This window comes from Ictidomys tridecemlineatus, chromosome 4, assembly GCF_052094955.1.
Source record: "Ictidomys tridecemlineatus isolate mIctTri1 chromosome 4, mIctTri1.hap1, whole genome shotgun sequence".
NCBI classification, from domain to species: Eukaryota; Metazoa; Chordata; class Mammalia; order Rodentia; family Sciuridae; genus Ictidomys; species Ictidomys tridecemlineatus.
In genome coordinates this window covers 61,722,403-61,745,943 of record NC_135480.1, presented here as the reverse complement: position 1 = coordinate 61,745,943, position 23,541 = coordinate 61,722,403, and the positions used below count along the sequence as shown (strand labels likewise).

The following is a 23,541-nucleotide window of genomic DNA, read 5'->3' as shown; positions in this document are numbered from 1 at the left end:
AGGCCTGAGCCCACCTGGTGGAGATAAGAGATACCACTGGCCCCTGAGTCCAGGGGTCAATGACAAGGGGGGGTTTTGAGTTCTAGACTCTCAGAGCTGGAGAAGCCTTAAGAGCATCTGACTCAGAGTTCTTTTACCTCCTACCCAAGAGGAGGAACCCCTGGGAAACCTCCCTGACAGGGCTTGTCTGGCCTCCTTCTTGTATATTTCCCATGACAGGGAGCTCACTCCTCTCCCAGGCTGCTGCATTCCATCAGGAGAGAGCTCCCTGGGAGAAGTGCCTCATCACACCAAGCCCTGAGACAGGCGGCTCCTGCCCTGGAAGTGTGGTGGCATGTGGAATGTGAAGAGCAGAGACCTCCTTTCCAGTTCCTCGCTCCAATGACACCTTTCTCCGCAAGGCTTTCCCCAGCCACCTAGCTGACATTGCAACTTCCTGCCCCACACGTGTACCTGTGGATTCCTGCTCCCCTTCCCTGCTCTGTTCCTCTCTCTAGCTAGTGTTCACCTTCTTGTAACACTATTCTACTTGCTCGCTTACTGGCTCTCTCCCTCTACCAGAATGGAAGCTTCACCAGGTTTTTCACATTTGTTCACGGCTGCCTGGCACATAGTAGGTGCTCAATAAATATTTGGGGGGCATGAATTTCCAGGGGTGGCTCAAGAATGTCTACACAGAGAGGACTTAGGGGCAGAAACCTCACTTGGGCGTGTAGGGGACTCGGCTGGAGGCTACTTATACAGCAAGCTGTGGTTTGTACTGACAGCACGTATTTATTAGGGACTGGGAGAAGATAGAGAAGAAATGTAGAGAGAGAAGGCCCTTAAGCCACCCCTGGGGCTGCTTCTACCTGGTGGTGTATGAGATTGAGGCTGTGAACAATCCCAACCGAGGGGGTAAACAGGGCGAGTAGGTGGGGCTGCGTTGCAGACCCTTCCTTCCTGCCCTGTCTGAAGTCTTCTCTAGGTGTTGCACCACCTCTCAGAGCCCACACTAGCCCCAACTGGCTTTCCCAAGAGTCTCCCAGCCTTCCAACCTGCCCACACACTCTCTCTATACTGGGTCTCTCTGATCTAGTCCCCCCACCCCGCCCGGTCCAGCATCCTGGCCTCCCTCCCATTTCTTGTGAATCTGGACCTCTACCCCAAAACCCAGGATTGTGATGAATACAGCCGGTCAATTTGTACCCCTCATGCCTGGCCCATCAGACTGCCCCTCACTCCCTCCTCTCTCTTCTAAGCCTGGGCCCTATCTTGTCAGCCTTACACCCTCAGCTTCTTCACTGTAAAGAAGGCCCTTTCAAGCTGGGTGCAGTGGTGCAAGCCTGTAATCCCAGCAGCTTGGGAGGCTGAGGCAGGAGGATCAGGAGTTCAAAGCCATCCTCAGCAACTTAGCAAGGCCCTAGGCAACTCGGTGAGACCCTGCCTCTAAGTAAAATACAAAATAGGGATGGGGATGTGGCTCAGTGGGCAAGTGCCCCTGAGTTCAATCCCTGGTACCCACCCCCAAAAAAGAGGGCCCTTTCAAAGGAATTGTCTTCAACTTCCTGCCACCTAATAAAGCCTCTCTGCTCCCTTCTCTCCTCAGGCCCCCAGAGCCAGACAGCTCCTCTAGCCCTTCTTCATCAATACATCACATCTGTGGCTCCTTCCCTTCAACCCACTTTCTCCTCTCAGAAAACCTCCTCTCGCGTGCCTCTCCAGCTGCATCTCTTCCTCCCCTCACATCACACTTCCTCTCTGACCCCACTTCCCACACCCCTGGGTTCAAGCTCAGGGCAGGGTGGAAGTCCTCAGGCCCAGCTCCAGGAAAAGCAGTGGGCACCCTGTTTCCTAGGTGAAGCTGGTGAAATGGGATGGAGGAGCCAGCCACCATCTGAGCTCCATTCCGAGGACATCTAAGGGATCTGACATAACAGGCCTGGGGGGAATGAGTCTTTGCAGGTGACTGTGGGCTTGACATCCAGGCACCACTGGAGGCTGGTGCAGGGCTGGGGGAGGGGAGCTGCCTCTGTGGCTTCCAGGAAAGGGTCTGGACCCTGCCCAGAAGGTGGGTGGGGCACAGGGTGGCAAGTGGCGCCTCCAGAACATCTGTTTAGGGGGTTATAGAGAGCGCAGGTGGGGGACTGGCTGGAGATGATTCCGTTGCATAGCTCATGACATGGGTTCTTTGGTTTGAGAAGACATCAGTGGTCTTTAGCACAGGACAGGAGGAACGGATGATGGAGCAGGGGAAGGTGGCAGAGGGTGGCAGGTGAGAGCTGCCCCTGCACCTCTGGAGGATACAAAATATGGCTATCCCCTCCTGGTGCAGGTTTCTCCCCAGAGCTCCCTGGAAAACCCAGAAGTCTTCAGCCAGAAGTGGATCAAACACCCGCTCCTGGCATTTCTACCCCTCTGCCACCCATCACTGCTTCCTCTGCAAAGCTTGGCACCCAACAGACCTGGTCCTGTCCTGCTTGTTCAGCTTATGGGTAGTGACTTTCTCTCTCTCTGAGCCTCAGAGTCTTTAATTATAAAAAAAAAAATAAGAATAATTGCAGCATTGTTGGAAGCTCAAATGAAATAATGGAACTGAAGAGCCCGGCATCTGGTATACAGTAAGTTGTCACTGAGCGGAGCTCCTAGTCTTGCTCATTATTATATGACCAAGCAGCCAACCTCACAAGAAACGACCTACCTTGCAACTTCACTCATTCATTCATTCAATGAACATTTACTAGAAGTCTTAAAATGTGCTAGGACTTCTAAACCTGGGGATCTCTAGGAAGGCAGAGGAGGCTTCAACCCCTTCCTGGAATAGAAAGGAAGGCCTTCTAGGAGATTCTTCAATGGAGTGTAGACAAGGAAAGGGAAGTTGTTCCAGGTGGAGACCCACTAGAGATGTGGGTACAGGGTATCTGGGAGTGTTTGTTTGCAGGTGCGAAGGGGCCCAGCAGAAGGAGAAGCTGGAGGTCATAAGAGCCAGGTCCCAACAGGCCTCGAAGTGCCAGACTACACATTTGGTCTCTCTCTCTCTCTCTCTTATTTTTTTTTTCTAAAGAGAGAGAGAGAGTTTTTTAAATATTTATTTATTTTTAGTTTTCAGCGGACACAACATCTTTGTTTGTATGTGGTGCTGAGGATCGAACCCAGGCCGCACGCTTGCCAGGCGAGCCACATCCCCAGCCCTATTTTGTATTTTATTTAAAGACAGAGTCTCCCTGAGTTGCTTTGTGCCTCACTTTTGTTGAGGCTGGCTTTGAACTCACCATCCTCCTGCCTCAGCCCCCTGAGCAGCTGGGATTACAGGTGTGCACCACTGACCCCGGCTCCTCAATGGCTTCTCAAGCAGCCAGAGTCATTAACTTTGAGATTTAGGAGGTCCCTTAAATTGGATGGAGGATGGATTGGTTGTGTTTAAAGTCTAGACCAGAGCAAATAGGGTCCAAAGTGGGACCCTGGGTATGGTCATGGAGGCATCAGGGACCGGCCAAAGATAGGAGTAAATCAGGGACCTTGAAAATGAGGCTCACAGCAGGCTTCTACCCCTCCAGGAGCTCTGACAACCAGAGTGCTAGAAAGACAGAATAGTAAGGAGCGTCAGAGACGCCCTACTCCAGTCCTGTGGTCACATATGGGAAGCTGAGGCAGGAAGCAGGCAAGAGGACACTGAACCCTGCAGTGAACCTATGGGAATCCTCCCAGCTCTGTGTTTCAGCCCCAAGCCTGCTGCTCCTGGCTAGCACTTTGTTCCAGGGAAATCAAGGCACAGTTTAGGTAAGTGGAGACTTGTCTCACCTTCCAGGACCACGGAGGCCCTCCTCCCTTGGACTGGGCAGGGGAGCCCTTAGAAACTGAGGAGTCCTCTCGTCTCCTTCATACCCATTCTGTAGTAGAGGAAACAAGAGGCATTTGGCCCTGGGACAGCACAGTCCTCTGGACACTGGGGTGTGTGTTGGGCATGGGACAGTACCTGGCTCCTAGCCCCAGCCTTGCCCCTGGATCCTGAGGGCACTCAGCTGGTGGAGAGAGGAGCACCCACAGCACCAGTGTCTTTCTCTGCCTGGCTCTTGTGTCCTACACCATTCCCAAGGGTCACTTCCTTCTATTCCAGCCTGTGTCTCTGCAAGGCATGGCTGACAGGAACAAAACAGGAAGGAACCATGTGCCATCTGTTCCAGAGCACTGTGGATCTGGGCTAGATCTCTTCTTGGGTGGAGAAATCCGAGCCCCTCCCTGTCCCAAGAAGCCAGACGCATCATCAGCAAAGCTCAGCCAGGCTGCGCCTGTTCTCAGCCCCACCAGGTCTCCCACGGGATGGAGACCCAGCTCTGGTCCTTGAGCTTGCAGCCTCCATCAGGCCCCTGAGAGTCTGGCTTTGTGCTTGATCTGGACCCTAGCAGAGTGGTGATAGGTTGAGAGGGGGTGCAGGATGACAGGGGAGATACAGCTACTGGTGAAAATGGCCAGGCCAGGTGCCTGCTGTGTCCGGTCCCACCTGCAGAGGCCAGTGGGCCAGGCCTGTTCCTTGCCCTTTCCCTTGCTGCAGACCTGAGGCCCCCATCACATCAGTCACCAGGACCTGTCTGTGCTCCATTCTGTCATTTGTCATCCATCCCCTTTCTACAGCCAGAGGGACATTTGCTCAATAAAAATTCGACTTTTTCACTCCTCTTCCCAAGCCCTTTATAGCTTCCCAGTTCCTGAGAAGAGAGGCAGACTGTGGCTTCTCGGTTCTCAGCACTTGCTCTGCCCCTTGCACGTGATGGGTCAAGCCCTGATCTGCTTCCTGTTCCTGGGACCAGCTGTGCTCTCCTTTGCTCCCTGGTCAGTGCTCTGTCAGTCTCTGGCCTTCCCTCTTCCACCATCTGCAGCTGGAAAATTCCCACTGAAACCTCGGAGACTGAGGTTGACCACAAGGTCCACACCCAGGAGCTCAGTGTGGACAGGGGACATGTATCTGTGCCCTGTAGCGTGAGGCAGACATCAGTGCCTGAGTCATGCAGGAGCCCAGGCAGGGGAGGCTCACCGAGGGGGCAGGAATAAATGGTCAAGTGAACATGCGGCAGAGGGCACTTCAGGTAGAGGGAACAGGGAGGGCAGAGGTTGAATGAGGCCCTTGAGGGTGGCAAGCAGGGCTGGAGCTGTCAGTATACCAGTTCAGCCTGTCCTGGTCTCACTCTCCTACCAGCCACAGGGCTGCCTCCTTCAGAAAGTCTGCAGGGAACAACTAGGAGTCCTTCTCCTTCTCGCAGGCCTTGCTGAGAAGCCTAAGCTGAGGGGCGCCCTTTCAAGCAGACCTCCCAACCCTGGCTGCCCATCAGATTCCCAGATTCTTTGGTGGGGAGGAATGGTTGACTGTCCAGCACCTCTTTCTATGGGGAGCCTCCTGCCCTATTCAGTGCTAATCTTTTTCATTCAAGGTGGACACCTGACGCAGAGCCAACGGGGACAACCGATTAGAGTTGCCTCAGCAATCTAGGTGGAGCCAGCATGAAAGCTTCCCTCTCTCTTTTCTCCTGGATTATCAGCGGTGAGGACCACAGTACTGCTGGGAAGAACTGAAGGGAGAATGTAGGAACCCGGCAAAAAGTCAGGAGAAAGGATACTGCTAGGGTTTGGATGTGAGCTGTCCCCCAGAAGCTGATGTGAGACGATGGAACAAGGTTCAGAAATAAATGATGATAAGAGCTGTAACCCAATCCGTGGATTAATCTATTTGATGAATAATTTGAAAGGATTATTGCACTGGGTGGTAACTCTTGGCATCTGGGGAATAAATGAAGTAGGTCACACAGTAGGGGCATGCTTTGGGGGCTTATATTTTATCCCTGGAGCCTTACTCTTCCCTCTGCTTCCTGGCTGCACTCAACTGAGGTCCTTGCCCCGCCAGGACCTCCGCCATGATTCTTGGCCTCGCCTTGGGTCCAGAGCAATGAACAGGGACTGAACCTCTGAAACTTTGAGCCTCAAATAATTTTTTCTCCTCTAAGTAGTTCTGGTTCTGTATTTTGATTATAGTGATGAAAATATGACTAACAAAAATACAAAAAATAGAATGCTGATAGAATCACTGTAACTGCTGGATCTAGCTATACGTCAGATCTAGGTCTACCTTGGACTCTTTTATTTACATGAATTTTTTTCTTGCCCAAGTTAATTACATTTGACACTTGCAATCAGACAGCCCCGAACACTTTGATACCAAAAGCACAGGTGACAAAAACAACAAAATAGATACATGGCATCTCATCAAAAGTCAGAACTTTTGTGCATCAAAGTGCATCATCAACAGAGTGAAGAGGCAGTTCACAGAATGGGAGAAAATATTTGAAAATCATATGTCTGATAAAGGGCTAATATCCAGAATATATAAAGAATTCCTGCAACTCGACGCAAGCAACAAAAATCAACCCAATTCAAACATCAACAAAGGACTCGAACAGATGTTTCTCCAAGAGGATATGCAAATAGCCAATAAAGACGCAAAGATGCTCAACATCACCATTAAGGAAATGAAAATTAAAACCTGGAGTCACCACATCACACCCATTAGGATTGCTATTATGAAAACAAAACCCCTAAAACAGGAAGTAAAAAATGTGGGTGAGCAGATGGAGAAATTGGAACCCTTTGCATTACTGATCTGACAGTCAAATGATATAGCAGCTGTGAAAAACAGTATGACCGGTTTCTCAATAAATAAATAAATAGACAAACAAACATAGAATTAACATACCTCCCTCAATTTCACTCTTAGAATTCCAACCAAAAGAACTGAAAGCAGGGACTCAAACAACCATTTCTACAGCAAGGATCACAGCAGCACTATTCACAGTAGCCAAAAAGCAACCCAATGCCCATTGACACTGATAAACAAAATGTGCTATATACACACAACATATTATTACGCAGCCTTAAAAAGCAACGAAGTTCTGATAATGTGCCATAACATGGATGAACCTTGAAAATAATATGCCAAGTGAAATAACCCATATGGAAAGGGGCAAATATTGTATGATTCCACTTATATGAGATGCCTAGAGTGGACCAGGTTATAGAGACAAAAAGTAGAATAGTGGATTCCAGGAGCTGGGAGGAGAGGGGGAAAGAGGAGCTGCTGTTTACTGGGTACAGAGTCTTGGTACTAGAGCTAAGTACCTAAAGAGCTGGTTTCTCTTTTTCTTTTTTGGTACCAGGGATTGAACTAAGACTTCTTAACCACCGAGCCACATCCCCACCCCTTTTTATTATTATTTTTTTTATTTAGAGACAGGGTTTTGCTAAGTTGTTGAGGCTGGCTGTGAACTCGTGATCCTCCTGCCTCAGCCTTCCAAGCCACTGGGATTGCAGTGGCGTGTGCCACAACACCTGGCTTTAATTCACATTTAACAAGTTGGGAAACTGAGACTCAGTGTCCAATAATACACAAGGTCATACAGCGGATAGAAACAGGGAGGATCCAAACCCAGGACTCTCCCATTCTAAGGGGAGCTTGCTCCATAAAAGATGTCCTAAAAGGCCTCTGAAATACATACAATAAAATGGCAAAAATATCTATAACACACAAAAAGGAATGGTTAGGGAAATGCAAGTCGACGGACGCTATACTATTAATTTAGACCCACTAGGATGGCTGTCATGAAAAAGATAGACAAAGAAGAGAGTTGGAAAGGACATGGAGAAATCAGAAACTTCACGCACTGCTGTTGAGTCTAAGATGGCTCAGACACTCTGGAAACCAGTCTGGAGGCTCCTCAACAAGTTAAACATGGAACGCCTGTAGAACCCTGTAGTTCCACGCCTAGGTATATACCCAAGGAAATTGAAAACATATATCTACCCAAAAACTTGAACATAGATACTGGCATTATTAATAACAGCTAAAAATTGACGGACAATCTAAATGTCCATCAATTGATGAACAGGTAAACAAAACATGGCATGCCCATACAATGGAATATCACTCAGCTATGAAAATGAAATTCTGATCCACGTCATGTGAATGAACCCTGAAGTCACTATGTTGAGTGAAATAGGCCAGACACCCCAAAGCATATATTGTTTGATTTCACTTACATGAAATTTCCAGAATAGGCACATTCATAAGAAAAGGAGATTAGTAGTTTCTGTGGCAGATGGGTGGGGAGAGAAAAAGGATGGGGAGTAACTGCTAAGAGGCACAGGGTTTCTTTTCCTGGTATGAAAATATTATGAAATTAGATAGTGATGATGATTGCACGAGCTTGTGAATTTCCACAGGACAATGTGAATATATTAAAATACTTTGAAATGTTAAGTGTTATGGAATGTGAATTACATCTTGATGTTTTTAGAATCAGGTTCAGGGATTTAGAAATTACACAGAAGCTTCAGTCTAATGTTGATCCTAAGGTAGGTGATCAGGGAATTTTGACTGAGTTTTCTGGCAGCTGGAATGAAAAGGGAGAAGCAGCCTCCAAGAGGAGGAGTGTTGCTCCTTAGAAAACCAGCTCTTGTGGGGTGTGGTGGTGTGCACCTGTAATCCCAGGGGCTTGGGAGGGTGAGGCAGGAGGATCATGAGTTCAAAGCCAGCCTCAGCAAAAGTGAGGCACTAAACAACTCAGGGAGACCCTGTCTCTAAATAAAATACAAAATAGGGCTGGGGGTATGGGTCAGTGGTCAAGTGCCCCTGAGTTCAATCCCTGGTGCCAAAAAAAAAAAAAAAGTAAATTACAGTATTAACTCAGTTAAATCTTTAATAAAACCTGATGTGGATATGGCCTAAAGCAAATCCTCAATGAGTCTCACCAATGAATCCAAGAGTTGGGAGGGGAGATCTTCTGCTTGGTCCGGAAGCCTAGGGCTGTTTTCATTTTCAATCTATTATCTGATTTACTCCTGCACATTAAAAACAAAAAAACAGAGGCACTAACCTCTCTTGCGATCCTCCCCATGTTAGGGAGGCATGTCTACCTCAGGAGCTTGGCCAGGACCACGGCAAGGACATGAGATGAGACACCGTGCATCATAATATCAAGTACTGTCGATTCTTCAGGGTCGATTCTAACATCTTACAAATCTTGTCTCTTGCTTCAGCCATTAGACAAGCTGTTGCCTAAGGGTATTTCTCCCGGGCACCGAGGGAGGTGAATAAAGACTTCCTAAGATATACAGATAATATTACATGCTTCTTATTTTATCTATTCCACAAACTGCTCAGGCGGGTTCTATTACCCCATTTTACATATGGGTAATTGAGATTCCAAAAGGTCCAGTAACTTGTCTTGAGATCCCACAGTCAGCAAATGCTGGTGCTTGGATTCAAACCCAGCTTGGATTTTGAAGTCTGATTTCTTTCCCCTGGCCAGAATCTGTCCCTGTCATGTCCTGATCCCCCAACAGAAGGCACAAGGCACTCCAGAACTGCGGGCCCCTCTGAGTGGCTGCTTCCCTTTCCTCTGGCATGACACAGATTCTTTTCCTTATTCTGAGCTGAGATCTGCTTCCTGGTGCCACTGAACAGTCTCAGTCCATTGAGGCTACGAAAACACATTCTGCCCTGGGAGTCAGGGGGCCTGACTCTGCCTCAGCTACTGAGGACTTCATGAGTTCCTACATCTCCTAGCTCCTGGGCCCCTGGTGTCCAGTACATGACTGGGCACAGAGGTCACTGACCCAGCCTGGGCCATCTCCTCAGACCAACAATGCATGCTGCATAGGCCTTGACCTTCCACAGAGCTGAGGAGACAGGGCCAGCCCTGGGGGAGGTTGTAAGGGAGGGTGTCAGGAAGAGAACAAATGCCATGTTCCCTGGGCAGGACAATGGCTCTAACTAGACATGTCACCAGACAGCGCAGAAGAGTCAGAGGCTGGGCTGCCAGATCCCCACGCCAGACTAAAATAGAAACCCACTTCAGAGGCAAATGGGGAAATGACCCCAGGGAGAGGGGTGGGCTGGGGTGCTGTGAAGCAGCGCTTGCCCTGGGGACCCAGCCTCCTGAGACTCTTGACCTGCCCCAGGTTCTCTTCTGGAACGGCCATCTGTCACAAGGCTCTGGCGACTCAGCCCTCCACTAAGGAACCAGAAATCCTAGCTCAGAGCTCTGGGTCTGGAGTCTGACACCGTGATCCCAGCTCCCACAGCAGACAGGACACTTTAACCTCTCTGATCCTCAGCTTCCTTCACTGCAAAATGGAGGGGACCATCGCCTGGGCTGGGTCCATTTTATGTGAAACACTGGGCATATTGTAGGTGTTGGATACATGACAGCCGTTGCTGGGGCGGCTTAACCTTCTCCTTCAGCTCAACGCGGAACGTGAGGTTTACTCGTTTGCTCTTTCCTGGGTTCATCGGTCAACCAGGCAGCACGTGCCCACCAGGTCAGCCTCAACAGTGAAGAAAGAAATTTCCGGAGTGAGCTGGGTCGAAACTTCGGAGCACTGCCACTAGTCCCCTAGGTATTCTGGGTAAGTCATTTCCCTTATTGAGCCTTCATTTCCTTGCCAGTAAAATGGGAACAATGACAGCATCCCTGGAGGATACTGGGATGTTATAAAGAGTTGATGGGACAATGATGCAAAAGCAGCCAGCCAGGACAGAGCCTTAGAGGGAGAAGTGGTGGCAGGTGGAGTGCACAGAGGTGTCCAGCAAGCTCCTGGCCCTGTGAACAGGGCCATGCGGGAGCTCCCAGCGGCCAGGTCTCCAGGGAAGCCACAGGATGGGGCCAGGGGGGCAGGCTCAGACACAATTGCTAGGTTTCCGGTTGGTGGCCCCCTCCCTTTCTGGTAAACTAACAAATGCCGAGGAAATACAAAAAAAAAAAAAATGATTATAAGAACTTTGAGGAGAAGAGCCCCAGCCAAAGAGTGAGTTTGGCAGTGTAAGTTAGTCCCACCTGGCCAGATCTGGAGAGTGTGGACCGTGCACAGGCTACACACACATGCACACGTTCACAAACTGCACATTCTCATGCCTACATACCCAAGGACTTGCACACACGTGTAGAGGCACAGCACTTGACAGTCTCATTTTTCATTTCATTTCATACCGAGGGGTGGAGAGATTGTCCCTGAGTTGGCTTTCAGCCCATTCTAGAGGTGGCGAGACACGTGAATCCCACGACCTTCAGGAGCTGGGGCTGAGCGTGTGCTCAGAGGGCTGCCTGCTGTCCCTGTGGTGGGATCAGCAGAGTTGGGTGCAATAGAAAATCCTGCTCCTTTGGACACACTCATTCACACTGCTCTCTCTAACTTCACAAGTCACACCTGGACTAAGGGACACAATTTCCCCATTGTTCACGTGGAGTCAGCTCGGTCTGTCCAAGATTTAAGTGGGAAGACAGAAATCAGTGGCACATGCCTATAATCCCAGCGGCTTGGGAGTCTGAGACAGGAGGATTGAGAGTTCAAAGCCAGCCTCAGCAATTGAGCGAGGCACTTAGCAACTCAGTAAGACCCTGTCTCTAAATAAAATATTAAAAAGGGCTAGGGGTGTGGCTCAGGGGTCGAGCCTTCCTGGGTTCAATCCTCAATACCAAAAAAAAAAAAAAAAGAGGCTTCCTGGAGCCTCCTCTGCAGACCAAATGGGAATTTGATCATGCCATCCTGCCTATTCACTCCCACCAAAGCTCTTGGGGAACCTTTGGGGCAGGGCCCAGCTTCTGTCCCAAGGGGACCCTCAATCCCCAGCCCCTCCCCTGAGTTTTTAAAAACTCAGGGGAGGGGCTGGGGATGTAGCTGGATGGTAGAGTGCTTACCTGGCATGTGTGAGGCCCTGGGTCTGATTCCCAATATCACCAGACAAAACAAAGCAACACACACCCACAAATCTTAGGGAAAGATCATTACTACCCCCCACTTTCCATAGTAAGAAATCGAGGCCCAGAAATGAAAAGTGTCCTGTGTCATTCAGGATCCACACTCAGACCCATGTGGCTCCAAATTCTGTCCCACTCTTCCACTCCTCCACCGAGGCACAGCCCAGTCCCCAGGTCACTGCCTCCTCCCCTGATGCCTTGCGTGCCTCATCTCAACCCTTCTAGCTGTGCAGCAGGCTCCAGGTACAAGTGGGCAGATCCCCCCACACCTGTCCTGCACCTGCTGCACCCAGCAGTGAGCCGCCAGTGGCAGCAAGTAGATAACACAGCATGCTCTCAGAAGCTTCCAGAGGAGTTGGGAGTACCCAAGACCCACCTGGGAAACTCACCCGCGTTAGTGAGCGCTCTGCTTGCAGTCCGTGAACACGGGAGTGGATCCTGACCTGTGGAGCAGCCCCTACTGCTAGTCAGTCCCCTCACCACAGACTGCCTCCTGCAGCAGTCCGGGGAGCAGCAGATGAGGAAACGGAGAAAGAGGAGGAGGGGAAGTGACTTGCTGCCACGCAGAGCTGGCGAGTGGCAGGGCCCCATTCAGCTCCTGAGGACCTCCTTGCTCAAGTGCCTAATGCCAAGGCTGACTCAACCAGTACCCAGCTGGGAGCAAGTCACCTCACCCCAAGAATAGGCACCAGCAGTCTAGACCGAGGGCTGCTAGGAGGATGGAGAGAGGGAGGATTTAAGGGCCAGGGCCTGGCCAGGAGGGGGCACATCCCAAGACCATTCCCCTACCCCCACCCAGCCCTCTCCTGGCTTCTCTCAAGTCTGGAGAGAGTCCTGTTCCTGTTCATCACTGCCACAGGGAACAATTACCCTGGTTTTCTCAGCAGTGCCTGGAAGGTCCATTAAGAGAGACTGAGACCCTGAGAACAACAGTTCTGTTGTCTGTGGCTCCAACCCCACGGATCCAGACATGTGCTCCCCAGGGACTGAGGAGGGAGCCTCAGGTAGAGGTGGTTGGGAGAAAGGGCAGAGCCCCGCTGACCATCCCCCTCCCTAGCTCCAGTCCCTCCTAGACTGAGGGTGGCTCTGCCTCTGGTCTGTGATAGGCCTGGGATGGCCTCTCCCCATTTCTAAGATTACTCCTCCTCCTCCTCCTCAGCACTCCTCCTCCTCTTCCTCAACTTTTTTACAAGTACTTAATGACCACCTGCTCGATCCAGGGAGTGAGGCACCTGAGGGCACAAAAGGAAATCCCTGCCCTAGAGGCACCAGCATTCTAGCAGGGGAAATGGGTTTATTTTAGTTAATGAGTAAATAGGTAGTGATAAGAGCCACAGGAAACGTGAGGGAGGGTAAGGGGCAGAGACTCAGGAGCTGCCATCTCCGATCTGTAGCACTGGCCCTACCTGGATTTGCTGGACCCCCTTGTCCACCCACCACCTCTTATTTCTCTTTGGAGAGGCCCATCCAGACAAAAGGAGACCCTGGCCCTGTGCTGTACCAGGCCCAGCCTGGGTGGATCCCAGCAGTGAACCAAGACCAAGTCAGGGCTTCCAGGTCTCAGGATCTCCAGGTTTTGGTTTGGAACATCCTGAGCTTGCCTTCCACTTCTCTCTCTAGGAAAGCCCTCTGCAGGCTCAGAGGACAGAACATCCCCCAGACAACCCAGCATTCCGCTGCAAAGAGGAGGGTGCCAGGCCCAGAGAGGGGCAGAGTCTTGCTTAGGTCACGCAGCAAAGTACAGGTGTCTTTATTCTCCCTCCTACCCTCTCCTGTGGCATGTGCACACGGGTAAATTACAGTCTGAGCTTTGGAGAAGAGCGCTGTCCTGTGAGGGAGCTGGCTGTGACCTCAGGCAGTGACAGGTAAAGGAGTATGAAGTTCTCATGTCTAGCCCACTTGGTAGTCCCAGCCTGCCCCTTGCTCTGGGCTCTGAAGCAGGCCCAATTCTCATATTCTAAGCACCAATGGGGCTGAAAGCACTTTCCTCCAGGCCAAGCTTGGGAGAGTTTTGTTTAAGTCTGCCTCAACTCTCTAAGTGACCTGGAAGAAATGAAGGTACCTGCATCTTGGAGGTATCATGAAGCACTCCCCAAATGACAGATGGAAAAAAAAAAAAACATTTCTGAAAACCAGCCTCCTCATAATTTGGGGTCCTCAGGGAGCTCCAAGAGCAAGCCCTTATCCTTGATGAGAAATAAGTGGAAATTCCACAGAACCTGTTCTTAAAAAGGCAAAACTATCTCTGCTCCCGACTGGTGGCAGGCATCCACAGGAAGGGCCGTCCTCTGTTCCTCTGGTGAGAAGGTGAAAAGAGGAGAAAGGGACAGAAGGGAGACCCCTGGGAGGAGCAGACATAGCCTCCAGGTAACTGAGGGCGACCCATCACCACCTGAGGTACCCAGGAGGGGAGAGGCCATGCATGGCAGCTGTACATGAATGTTTGGTACATGCATGTCTTCTGAGGCTCATCAGCCGTGTGTGAATCTGACCTGGAAGATGCACGTGAATTCCCAGGGGATGTGTATTTGGAATCGCTGTGTAGTGTGTACAGACACAAGCGTGTCTGTGCTCTGGAGTGTGTGTTTGTTCTCATGTGTGTTTGCCTGTGCCTGCCCACTCGGTGGGCCCTGCAAACCCTCAGTCCACAAGCCTTGTTTTCCCAGGCGGGCACTCCTTGCCACAGTCCCAGGATGGCCCACATGCCAAGAGAGATTCGTGGGGTTCCCAGGCACCGCAGGCTCTTGAATTTCCCCAGCACAAAAGTAAGTTACTTAAGAAGATGGGGACAGCTTAGAGGATTAACTAGGCCCTCCCAGCTTAGCTCTTGGGGGTGGGGGTTGCCAAGGTCACAGCCCCCTTGTCCTCAGACCCTCAGCTGCTTATGGATACTGGCCCATTTAGTCACTGTCCTCCCCTCACTCACCAGCAGGGACCCCATGGCCTATGTTAGAATGAGTCAAGTGCTCTGCCGTTTATACCCATGTTCTTCTTGGTTGAAGCTGACCAAAAACACCCCGACTGATCTTGGGGCCCTGCCTCAGGAGGCCCTGCCCCCAGGCAGCCACTGCTGGCTCAGTCTCAGGATCCTCCTTCCTGGCCCTGGGCTGCACTAATAGTGCAGTCCTGGGCCCTCCCCTGGGTGGGTCTCATCTTTTTGACCCAGTTATGGAATGGAGCTATCCCCACCCACTGGCAAGGGCTGAAAAGGGTCTCTATGGCCTGGGATGAGCTCTGGCAGGAACCATTTAGTTGACCGCACTCCAGGCTTAGAGGCAGCAAGGTTGGTGGTGTCCTCAGACTGGGGACACTGGGCGCTCTCGCTGAGCCTCAGTTTTCCTGTTCTGCACCCTGAACCCCTCATCCTGTCCAGGGCCTGGGGTCTGCTGTTGGACATTTTAGGAAGGCAGTGGCTGTGGAGAGCTGGCAGGGGTGCAAGAAGCACACTTCTGTGGGTGTGATCCTGTTCTGAGGCACGCACAGCACATCCAGACCCTGGCACACAAGTCCACCTGTGTGGGTGCATACATGCTCAGGCACCTGCCGTACTCGGAGGCATGCTCCCCCATAGCACACCCACATGTACCCACATATGTGTGCACCCACATCCCGCCTGGCACAAGCAGGGCTCTAGTTTAGCTCAGCGACAAGTTGCAGATAAGAAACTTTCTGAACCCGGAAAGATGGAAAACGAGGAGTAATTTTTGGATGGATGCCGGACCTTCTGCTTCCTCCCAGAGGTCACAGGGTTTTCCCAAGGATAGGTGGTTTGATGATCTGGTGGGCTCCCCTCTTCAGCCATCCTACAAGCCCTGGCCAGAACACTCAGAAAAGGCAGGCAAAGGTCCCTTTAAGAGTGTGGTCCCTGATTTACCCAGTCAGCTACTAGCTCAAAATAAGGCTTCAGGCTAATCATTCTGAATTCTGGAATTCAAAGGGCAGAATTTGGGATAATGGGTGTTCCAAAAAGGACAGAGCCATACCTGGACCAAGGGAGCCCTGACCACTATCCTCAAACTTCAATCCGTACTTCACTGGGCTTTTGGTCCATTCCTTCAATCTACATTTATTGGGCCCTTCTGAATGCTGGTGACTTTGTGGTGTGCAAGAGAATCATGATTCTTGTCCTCAGCATAGCGCCTTGCCTGCCTGGAGCTTCAGAATGGAGCTCAGGGGCACGAGTCCCAGGCTTCATTCCCCTCTGGATCATCTCAGTGGATCCCAGCCACAACTCAATTACAGGATGAGGCCCCATGCTGACCTACTGATCAGAACTCCCAGTGACTCTGGGGCATGCTAACATTTGAGAAGCACTGATATAGAATGCTCTACAGAGCCAGCTTTCCCTATGGTCCCCACTGAAGGGAATGGCACAAACACTGTCAAACACTTGCATGGTGCTCACCACTGGCCAGGAATTGTTAGCTATTAACACACAGAAGAGCTTAACTAACCCTCACACCATCTAAGGCAGGTAACATAATTACCCTCATATTGCAGATGGGGAACGAGGCACCCAGTGGGTAAGCAACTAGCCCAGCATTCATGGAGCTAGTAGTGGTTGAGTCAAGCTTTGAACATAATGCTTTGAATCAATCCACTGCCCCATACAGCCGCAGTGTCTCCCTCTAAGACTGGGCCAGGCGTCAGTGTGGCAGAGAGACAAAGGAGAAAAGTAACAAATACAAGAAGCCAGTGGACCTTGTCATAATAATCTAGGAGATAATGGGGTTTTATTATTGATTGCTTTAGAATTTACACCTCTGTTCAGAAAGGTCTAGGTAGCTCAGAAAATAGCCACACATGGCCAGGTACACGCCTGTAATCCCAGCAACTCAGGAGGCTGTGTCAGGAGGATAGCGAGTTCAAAGCCAGCCTCAGCAACTTAGTGAGGCCCTAAGCAGCTTATTGAGACCTTGTTTCTAAATAAAATATTAAAAGGGCCAGGGATGTGGCTCAGTGGTTAAGTACCCCTGGGTTCAATCCCTGCTACCAAAAAAAGAAAAAAGAAAAAGAAAAAGCCACATAAGCCGCATGATCCTACTGAAGAGCCAAAAAAGAAATAGATTAAAAAAATAAAGATATAGTGCCATACACACACACACACACACACACACATATTGCTCATCTACAACTAATATATATATAGATAAAACCTAGGCTAATATGGGCTTCTTAGAGGACAAAGTAAAAAAGAAAAATATAGCAAGGATTTATGGTTCTCTAATGATAAAAGGGAGACAAATATTTGTCTGGGGAAATGGATCTAATCACTAGAATAATCCTGCTTGATGTTCTATGAGTGCCACAAAGGGGAGGACAATCTAATTCAGTAAACATTATTCTTTTAAAAAATATTTATTTATTTTTTAGTTGTAGTTGGACGCAATATCTTTATTTTATTTATTTTTATATGGTGCTGAGGATTGAACCCAGGGCCTCGCACGTGCTAGGTGAGTGCTCTACTGCTGAGCCACAACCCCAGCCCCCATCAGTAAGCAATATTGAGCACCAACTCTGTGCAGACTTTGGGCTGCACTGGGATATATAAATGGAAGCACATATAACAAGTACAAAGTCATGATCCTGGAATTCCAGGGGCTTACTGAAGAGGGGGAGAGAGATACAAGCAAAGAGACCAGCATAGGGTGCAGGAAAGGAAAAGGCTGTGACCTTTCAGAGCTGCCCACATCCATTCCCGCAAAAAAAATGATACTGTATTTGGTAAAATTTCCAGTGCAAGGGCTGCTGAGATGGGGTGGAAGTCTTGGACTTTTGACCTTGATTCCTAGGAATGCTTTGAAGAACATTAAGGAAAAAATTTGCAAAGCTTCTTCAGGTCTTTTTGCTGTGTGAGGTAGAAGCCCGAATGCACCTTGGGGCCAGGGCAATTGTGATTGGAGAGCACTCCAGTGACCTTTTAACTTTGTCACAGTGATGCAAGGTCACAAGAGTCAAGGTGCTTTCTCAGAGCCACAAGGTTGTCTTCTCTGGGGCTCGAGAACTGGATGTTGAGATGGGGCAATGGCATTGCAGGACTTTTCTCCTTCTAGCTGTGGCCCTGAGGTGGGGAGAGGCCCTGGGCACTGGGGCCTGGATGATGGGTGATGTGCCTGTGACATAGCTTCTAATGGGGGTTAAGGGAAGAACTAGAGGATGCTTAGGAGGGGATCCCAAGAGGGAACTGAGTGGATTCCAAGAGCAGAGAGGCCTGAAGACCTGGTTAGACTTGTCCTTTCATATATGTGATTCTCTAACATTACCCCTGCTCTCCAGACCTCTGGTAAGGCCAAGGTCAGTCGTGCTTAGAGAAATAGAGCGTGGACCTTGCCCAGGGAAGGCAGGCAGGATGCAGCTAGGGCTTCTGCAGAGTGCAGAGGGGGTGCACATGGCATCCAGAACAAGAATCCAGGCACACTTTTTTGTGCCTGTGCACAAGAAAGTCATTCCTGTGGACTCTCTGATATACCCAGGGAGAGGGACGAGCTGGTCCTGAAGCATGACCAGAACTCACAAGGCCTGAGGCACCATTCCTGCTTCAGGGAAGAGCAGGATGTAGGAAAGAGCAGGGGTTGGGCGTGGCTGAGAAGGAACTATGGCTAGAGGGGTCTGCAAGGGTCAATGGGGGTGGCCTGAATCAATAAGAAGCCCATGGAGTTTGGCATCATGTGAGCCATAGAGCCATGGGACCGCTTCAGGAAAAGGAGAGAGTGGTCAGGCTTGTGCTGGAGAAGTCACTCTGATGGGTGAGGGTAGAGGGAGAGATGGGCTGGAGGAGAGGAGGCTGGGAGGATTTTAGAGCTGGGCCAAGGTCACAGGGATAGAAACAAGGGAACCACTGGAGAGATATTTGAGGATAGATTCATGGGGGCTTGATATTGAATGGGAGAATGAGCAAGAAGGAAAAATGAAGGAAGAAGTCCAGGCTGTGCCCAAGCCTCTCCCTCCTGCCAGGGCTGCTGTGGGAACTGACCCAGCACCTCACACTGCCTGGGTCTGGAGAACGAGGGCTGCCTCCCCCTCTATCTGTGCCAACAGCTACTTGGTCCTGGGCCACCACTCCACCTCCTGGGAACCCAGGACCCCTCAGGACTACTGGCAGTGGAAATGCTGCAGGGCAACAGGTGACACCTGGAGAGTTCCCAGCCTCCATCTAAACTCTCAGCCAATCCTGGGTTCTCCAAAGAACAGCCCCCCACCCAGCAGGCTGTCAGTCTTTTAGTTTGAGATCAGTTTCTTACACGGCGGTACAGGCTGGGTGGGAGGAAAGAAAGAAGACCATAGTCATCACTCAGTTTGCAGCGTTTTCACATCTGTTCACTTGATTATTCGTTCATTCATTCACTACTCACTCTTTGGGCTCATGTCTAGGGATGGTCAGTCCTCCAAGGACCGCTCTGACTTTCCCAGTGGTAGAAGACAGGCAGGGCAAGCAGTCGTAGTCCTACTTGCTGGTTTTATGGAGGAGGAAAGTGAGGTCAGATAAGGAAAGTGAGGTCCAGAGAGGGAAAAGAGCTGGTCCAAAGTCACAGAGCTGCAGCTGGCATTGCAGTCCCTCCACTCCCAGCACGCGCTGAGGTCAAGGTTGGCTGAGCAGCTGTGGCTCCGGCTCACTCCATTGGAGTCCTGTCCACTGCTAAGGCTGGAGGGTAGGTCTCAGAGAACAGGACTTGCCTTTGAGTCTCTTTAATTCCATTTCTTTTGCTTTTTTTGTGCTGTGGGGGGGTGGTACCAGGGATTAAACTCAGGGGCACTCAACCACTGAGCCACATCCCCAGCCTTATAGTGTATTTTATTTAGAGACAGGGTTTCACTGAGTTGCTTAGTCCCTCGCTTTTGCTGAGGCTGGCCTTGAACTCATGGTCCTCTTACTTCAGTCTCCTGAGCCACTGGGATTATAGGGGTGCACCACTGCGCCCCGCTAGCCCCATTTCTTGTTCCCTCTTTTCTTCCTCTAAAAGGCCCTTGAAGGTGCCCATGCCCCCCCAGCTCCCCCATCCTGAGGAAGGCATACACCGGGATCTGAACCTTTCCCTCTCCAAAGACTCCCTCCTCTGAGCACCAGCCACAGGTTCCTCTGACCACTTCTGCCTGATGATAAGGAGCCTTTAGGTTCACTGTCACCATCCCAGGAGCAGCTGGCCTTTTAAAATCAGGAACAGTCCTTTAGCCCAGGCTGGATGGGATGGAGGGGGCGTTTTCTGGGGCTTCTTGATTCTGCCAAAGTGGCCCCCGGTCCATCTTCCCTGGTAGTTTAGCAGCTTGAGAATGTTCGATTGCCAAAACTGGGGGCAGAATCCTCCAGCATGAGAGCTGGAATCAGGGATCCTCAGAGCTGAATAGTAGAAAGTTGAACTTTGGATTATAGACTTTTCGAATGTTTGAAAAATTATAGACTTGTAGGGCTAGGACTGGAATCATAAACAATTATAACCAGAACTGTAGATGAAAGGAAACTGGGACCAGAAGTGACACCAACTTCACGTGGTTCCAGCTCCCTAATAGCTGAGAAGAGAAATCTGGCCTCATTGGTCACCAGGCAAGTCAGGGCTGGGCCAGACCTCCTTCTGCCCAGGAAGGTTCCTTCCTCCAGAGCTTGTGGAGTGGTACTTGGGGCTTCTGGAGCAGAAGCACTCCCTGCTGGAGGTCATTGGGCAGCAAGGACAATGGCCCTTACCCTTGCCCAAGCCTCCCACCAGCCCATCATGGTACCCTGCCACGGGAGATATATTTAGGTGCCCTCCCCACAAATGTTTCCACAACTCCCAACACTGCCTTTTATGTCCCCTTTTTCTCCAAGGCCTCTGGGCACCTTATTAAAACAGGCCCAATGAAGTTACCAGGAATGGGGCTCTTGCTCTGCCAACATAAATGTTTTAGCCCCAGAAACAAAGCCCTGCCTGAGGGGTCTACTGTTCCGCTTGGGCCTGCAGCTCAATTCTGTCCTCACAGGCTCCCTTCCAGCTCTCAGAGCCTGCACTGGTCCAAGGACCAAACAAATGTCCCTCATCCTGCTCATCTTGCCTTTCTTCATTTCTGGCAGAGGGACTCCAGCCCCTGTCTCTGCTAGTTCTCACCCCTCCCCCCCCATCCCACCCCGGAAGTGCATAAGTGTCTGATCCTGCCCTGGTTATCAGGCTGGGCGGGTCTCTATCCAAGCCCCAGGCTACCCTGCATTTCCCCTTTAGCCTCTTTCCCATGCTCTGCAGACTTGCACGTTCTCTGACTCCACAAGGCCAGGCATCAGGGAGTCACTGAGAATGCAACAATGGTACCACCTGGGGACAGGAACGGGTTCTGCAAATGGGGGGGTCTCAGATTCCCACCTGCCCAGCTCACCGGAATCATTGGCTCTATGAGAATTGAGGGTTCTGGGTGGGCAGGGACCCACTCATGTGGGAGTCTCCATCACTGTTATTACAGTTTTGTCACTGACTGTTAGGGTTTTTCTGTGCCGGAGACTGTGCTAGGCAACTTATATCCAGGAACTCTTGTCAGTCTTCTTGTCATAGCTTTAGAAAACAATGCTTTAACATCTCCATTCTGCAAAAAAAATTGAGGCACAGAGGGCTTCACCCATGGACATCAGGTAATGTGCCAGAGCTGGGGTCTGAACCACTTCTGCACAACCCGTGCACCTTGGCAATCCCAGATGGCAGCCTGCTAAAGAAACCCACTCTCCATGGTCCCCTGGGGTCCTGCAGGTATAGTAGAGGTGAGAGCCATTGAAGGTCAGGGCTCTTCGCCAGAAGCCCAGCTCCCCTGCCCCTTTACTAGAAGTCACGAAGACATCCCCCAACACACACACAACACACACCGCACACACCACACACCTAACCATGCAACCATGCTCTGTGGAGTCTAAGTCCTTGTTTCTCAGTTTGGGGGACAGGCAGGGGCTGTACAAGGTGCTGGAGGGCTCTGAGAACAGGATAGGAGCATGAAGGCCTTGAGTCAACACACTGGGTGAGCTTTTATCAGAGCAGTATTTTTATATTAAAACAAATGCAGAAATATTATAGACAGGAATGTGAAACCCACAGGAATTTTGGAGATAAAAAAAATGGAAGAGTTCACACTTATAGATGTGTGTGTGAGTCAGGTGGGGGAGGATTAGTATGGAGTCTAGTTTGTTCCCTCCACTCAGATTGGGGTCAACTCTCTCAAGCTCAGAGGTGCTGGGTGCAAAAGTGAGAGTCCCCCAGGGTCATGGGAAACCTGTCTGTGCCACTACCGCACAACGCTCCATTCCTGGCTCTGCACACCACAGGGGCCACAGATGTGCTCACAAAACATCTCACAACTTGTACAACACATAGGCAATGCACTTGGGGGACAAGGGCTCCTGTCACATGGCGCACACGTGGTGGAAGCCCTGGGCTACCCTGGCAAAGTCACTCCCAGCTACAGATGGGTATCATACACACTTCTTGCAGACACTCCACAATCCATTGGTCACTTGTGGCACTCTGGGCAGGACATACACTAACTGTGCACAACCCTCTGCTCACAGTAGTCACGGCCCAGGATCCCCCCCTCACCCCGACTCACACCTGGGAATCTCATTAGGACCGTCACCAGGTGAGCAGTCCTGCCCTACATGCGCGCCCCCACCCGCTGTCCCTTTGGTCCGCCATGCGCATCCCTTACCTGCTCAGCGCAGCACCAGTTCCCAGTCGTCGCTCAGGTGCTAGGCGGCGAACCCACAAACAGAGCGGCAGGTGCCTCAGAGGCTGTGATTGCAGGGGCCCCAAATGTCTCTGGCGCCCGCGCGGTGAGAGCAAAAGGCGGCGGGGAGGAGCTGTGACTCTGACTGCTTGGCACCCGCGCTGGAGTCCCGCCCAGACAGGATTGAGCTGGGCTGATGGCCCAGGAGGGGGACAAGGAGGCGGTGATCCTGTCTGGAAGAGGCCGCGGGTTGCAGGGGGCGGCTCCTGGGCTCGGACTGAGTGCAGGTCTCAAGTGAGGATCCCTTTCGGAGGGACTCCTACTCTGGCGTGTATGGGGGTGTATTGGGTTGAGGAATCGTGATTTCTCCCATCTTCCCAACTCTGACATTCTACAGTTCCGGAATGGTGGAGTTGAGGTCGTCGGCAGGGGACGGGGGAGGAGTGAGGAAGAATATGAAGTATAATTTCTTGAGCACCTACTATGTGCTGAACACTGTGCTAGTTAGTTTAATGCATTACCTCATATAAACCTATACCAATGCCAGAGATATCATTACTTCCATTTTACAAGTAAGGACACTGAGGCACAGACAGATGAAGTGACCTGCTCAAGGTCACATAGCTAGTTAGTGGTAGACCTGAGATTTGAAGCCAGATAGTCTGACTTAAGAGCCCAACTATCCCTAAAGTGTGTGGCACTTTCCACACCATATACTGCTGCCTAGTGCTCATAAAAAAACAAACAAACAAACAAACAAACAAAAAACCCAGGAGCTCATTGTTATCAGCCCATTTTACAGATTAGGAAACTGAGACTCAGAGAAACTAGCTTGCTCTAAGTCACTTAGTTAGTGGGAGGGCAGACTGAAGATGGGGGTGGGGAGGGAGCAGGGATGGGAGTGATGCCAGGGACAGTGAGTGTCAGGAGAGTAATGGGGTGCCTGGCATGTTGGTGCTCACCAAGGTCAACATTCCTCCTGATTGTCACTCTGCTTCCCTTTTATCTCCTAAGATCCCACTGATGGCCAGGGACCTCCAGTTCTTCTGTCTCTGAAACCTCCCCTGACCTGCAGTTCCCAGACATAAGCCAG

General features: G+C 50.7%; 1 protein-coding gene and 1 long non-coding RNA gene across 3 annotated transcripts in view; one reads left to right on the top strand and one right to left on the bottom strand.

Moving 5' to 3' along the window:
• The window catches only part of LOC144377135 (uncharacterized), a 29,633-nt gene extending 21,352 nt beyond the window's left edge, over window positions 1-8,281 (top strand). Inside the window, exon 2 of the long non-coding RNA XR_013437796.1 lies at window positions 5,406-8,281. This is a non-coding gene — a long non-coding RNA (uncharacterized LOC144377135). The remainder of the gene's footprint in view (window positions 1-5,405) is intronic.
• P2ry6 (pyrimidinergic receptor P2Y6) overlaps window positions 1-22,614 on the bottom strand; it is a 35,913-nt gene extending 13,299 nt beyond the window's left edge. Inside the window, exon 1 of one of the 2 annotated variants that reach the window (XM_005323171.4) lies at window positions 22,431-22,614. The gene's annotated coding sequence lies outside the window, so the exon portion shown is untranslated. Of the gene's footprint in view, window positions 1-12,169; window positions 12,354-22,430 lie in introns of those variants that run through there. The other variant, XM_040284924.2, reaches the window with a different exon arrangement.
• Between the last annotated feature and the right edge of the window lie 927 nt (window positions 22,615-23,541).